This window comes from Triticum urartu, chromosome 7A (genome assembly GCF_056163025.1).
Source record: "Triticum urartu cultivar PI428250 chromosome 7A, HENAU_Tu73, whole genome shotgun sequence".
NCBI lineage: Eukaryota > Viridiplantae > Streptophyta > Magnoliopsida > Poales > Poaceae > Triticum > Triticum urartu.
In genome coordinates, this window is record NC_141879.1 from 499,876,237 (window position 1) to 499,880,290 (window position 4,054).

Here is a 4,054-nt window from a genome sequence, read left to right on the forward strand (position 1 = left end):
CACGATGGCCCGGGAGCTGCTATGGTGCCGGCTGCTGGAGGGCGGCCGTGACGTGTTGCTGGAGCGAGTAGTCGAGCTCCTGGACGCCGCCGCCTCGGGAACACCTCCTTTCTGCGTCCAGCTGCCACCCCAGACCCCCGGCGGGCCGTATGGCGGCGGCGTGCGCGCGCACGCAACTCCCAGCGGACTCCGGGGCCCTTTCAGCGTCAACACCTCCGCCGGCACCGGGCGACAAGTCACGCCGGCCTCTTCTCAGGCCAGCGAAGGGGTGCACGCCGCGGCCTTCGGCTTCGGCAGGCTGCCACGCCATCACCCCCAAGACGGCGCTCCAAGCCAGGCTGCATGGCATGCGGGGCGCTACAGCGAGGCGCACGGGGCGGTAGCCCCAGAAGCTTCTGTGCCCCGCATGGTGGATTAGGGGTGCGCACTAGAAGAAGATCATGGCTCATTCCTCGGGCCAGGCTGGGGCGAGGAGACGCTAGGGGATGAGCTCTTTCAAGAACCCTAGGAGGGCCTCGACAACCGCACCGGTGGCGGCAACTATCGGGTACCACTTATCCCTCAGGAGCAAGCTTATGCTAACCATGGGTCGCAGGAGATACAGGTCGCCGCAGTAGGTGGCTGCCCCAATTCTGCAGCCTCATACCCCTCAGGAGGAGGGCGCAGGGGGCTGCAGGAGAGGGGCCGAGATTCGGGTTCGTCCCCGCGACGGTCGGAGCAAGGCATTCTCAGGAGGTAGGCCCCCTGCCGGGGAGGTGCCCCAAGGCCTGCCCCCGGCAGGGGACCCGTGGTCGTCGGGGGAACCGCTGGCGACCGCTCTGCCCCATTGGCGTCGTCCTTGGTTTCCGGACGCCGTCGATGGCGGCAGAGTGAGGCGCAAGGCGGGGCCCTCGTCTAGCGATATGAAGCAAGGCCGGTACCTGTGAAGAAGGCCTAGTGCCTGTGAAGCTCGCCGCCCGTGACACTCTCACGTCATAATGAGTGGGGCTGTACACGCCCCGGAGTCTCCAGAGAGCCGCCCTCGGGCCTCGGGGGCTCCCACCCACGCCCAGTGGCAGCACTTAGCTCCGCGCTGGTGAGAAGACGTCGAAGACTAGACTAGGTGCCGGACGCGGCCTTTTGCTTTTGCCTTTCCTTGTTGACAAAGTTCTTCGATTTGGATTTAAGTTGGATTTGAGCTCGATGCTTGCGTGTGTTTGGGGCAAGGGGTGTTTAGTCTCGTTCGAGCAATCTCTCGTGTTCTGGTTTTGGCTTTGCGTCCAAAGTTAGCATCGGATGCCCCCCCCCTCGCGAGCCCCTCGCGAGCCGGGCCGGGCCAGGCACGTTTACAACCGGGACCGCTGTTACCGCACCCTTCCCGGAGGTTTTCATCACGGAATCTACAAGTTAATCAGAAGACATCCGAGGTGCAGCGGCCCCCGCAGGCCCGCTCGGGACTCGTCGGGGTCGGAAGGTACACAAGTCAGCTGACCCATCACCGGGCCAGCGGCTAAGTTCACACGCAAAATTATGCTTACCAGGGTACTAATTGCAAACCTTTACATGAGGGGCCTCCCCTCCCAAAATGCTCTTACATTCTTCAGGGCCAAGCCCAAACCTTCTTCATGCAGGATAAACAGCAGTGACATGTGGTCAGTCAGACATATCACTCACCGTGTCTTCGTGGGCATCCTCGAAGGCATCACTGGCGTCATTGACATTACCGCTGTCGCCAGCATCTCCGTCAGCGCCAGGCTCGTCCACAACACCGCCTTCATTGGCGGCCACGACCATGCCGTCATCATCAGACGCAAAGGCCCCGACGAGGGTGTCCACATTGTCCTCCACCCATCGCGCCAGGTCGCCCCGGACAGCTATGGGCACGGGTGCGATGGCAGCGTCGAAGTCGAAGTGGGGGTCCCTGCCCAGAAGATAGCTGAAGACGCCGGAGAATGCACGCCCGAGCAAGGCTCGGCTCTTCTCTTTGACAAGCCAACGGGACCTTTCAGAGCGATTCTCCAAAAGCGTCACCACATCGGTGAAAATCTGGAGGTTGCCGGCGTAGTTGACCTCATGCGGCTCCTTAGCAACAGCCTCGCAGATGTTGCCCAAAGCTGTGTTGGCCCTTTCTCTGAGCGTTTGAAGCATGGGGGCATGCTCATGCTCCAAAACCCTCCGCCGACGGATCTCGTCCTCATTTCGCTGCGCGAGGGCCTCGGCGTCATCAACCCTCTGTTGGAGAAGAAGCTGCTCAGCCCAGGAAGAGGACAGCTCCGCCTGTGTCGTGCTGAGGGCGGCTGTGGAGGAGTCCGCACGCCGCGTCGCTTCGGCCAATTTGGCCCTGAGGGCTGCGGTCCTGCCCTCAGCCTCAGCCCTGATCAGCCCCAACCTCGTCTCGTATTCACGCTCGAAGGCCGGGCGAGCCTCTGCCACGCGGCGATTGACTTCTTCCTGGGCCCGGGCTTCGCGCGCGGCAACGTCATCCTCCGCCCGAGCCACCAGGCGCTCCCTCGTCTCCAACTGCTCAAGGTCAAGATTGCGCTTGGCGGCCTCCAGCATCAGCGCCTCCTCGTGCTTCAGAAGCTTCGCCCGGTCAACAAAGGCCCCCCCCATCGACTCAAGGGCCGCCTGGCGCAGTTCCACTTGCTGCTCCAGGGAGTTGCTCCAGGCTTGGAGCTCCCGTGCGCACTCCTCCGCATCCTTGCGCCATCGGTCTGCCTCCTGAGCCTCCTCAACGGCCTGGGAGCAGGCCTCCCGTGAAGCTACCAGCGACACTTCAGCCTTCGCGTTGTCGAGATCATGTTGGTGACGTGCGAGGGCGACGGCTACCTTTAGCTTGCGCCTCTCCTCAGCAAGGTGCAAACCTTCAGCCTCGAGGCGCGCATCCTCGTCAGCAAGCTCTGCCCTGATCCGGCTCACCGCATCCGCCGCCCTCTGGAGGAACTCTTCACGAAGGGCGCGTCGCTCCCGGACGCGCCTGTGCACATCATCCACATCACCCTCTTCCACCGGAGCATGCGGAGGGCCCCGAGGCGGCAAGCCCCCTCCCGGCGCGGAGCTGGGGGCTGGCGCCCTAGCCATCGCTGAACGGACCTCTCTGGGAATCCGGCCTGGCATCGGTCCACCCACGGAGGAGGAGCCAAAGACAGACTTCATCCATTCACCATCTATGATCAGAGGAGGAACGCGGGGCAAGCCGGATGTGCCCCAGGAGGACTCATGAAGAAAGGACAACGGGCGCGCAGGCTCGAGGTGCCCTATGGAACGGACCACTCCACCAACCGGTCTGGCAGCAGGGGTGCCGCTCGAGCTCGGCGAGCCCAGGGCCAGCAGAGAAGGCGAAGCTCGGGGGATGGCTCCTGGGCTGACTTCGCGAGTCTCGCAGGGCAGGACCTGAAAGGGCCACAATCAGTCGCAGGGATAGCAAAGTAAATGAGCAAAGAAAGAATAAGACTTACTCATCCATGGCAAAGTACTTCCTGCGCTTCAACAAGCGGCAAGGGCGGTCGTCACCACCCAAGGCCTCCTTTCTCTTGCGGAGGGCCACGAAGTCTACGTGGAACCGACCTAAGCGCTCGGCGCAGGGGTCGGCCTCTGGTGCGGAAGAAGCGTCAAGATAATCAGCGCTGGAGGAGTCAGCCTGGGGGGCGCCATCAGGCGTCGCCTCGCGAGGAACGGCTGGGGCCTCGGGAGCCCCGGCCTCAGGAACCATAGGCCGCGACTCTGCACCTGCCGCCGCTCCAGGGCGGGCCTCGGGAGACGCCGCCTTCAAGGCTTCTCGCGGCGTCGGCACCTCAACATCGGTCGCCTCAACTCCCGCCGGTTCTCGTCTCCCTGCCCTGTCGCCCGAGGAAGGACCGCTGTGGGCGGCAGGGGAAGTAACCACGGCGGCTGGGTTCCCGCGGGGCCCCATGAAGCGAGTCGGGCGCAGTCCCCACTTGTCAAAGTTGGGCATTTGCCTCACAAAATTGGCCCTGCTGGAGCAAAGATACAAGAGGACACCATTGCTCCGAAGGCAGCCTAGGGAAGGATCGCCGGTCAAGACCCTGAGCACCGTACGCATCACTTCAGGCGC

The 4,054-nt window shown here is 63.4% G+C and overlaps 1 pseudogene; it reads right to left on the minus strand.

Moving 5' to 3' along the window:
• Positions 1–1,853: 1,853 nt before the first annotated feature.
• Positions 1,854–3,060, minus strand: LOC147960135 (uncharacterized; annotated as a pseudogene).
• Between the last annotated feature and the right edge of the window lie 994 nt (positions 3,061–4,054).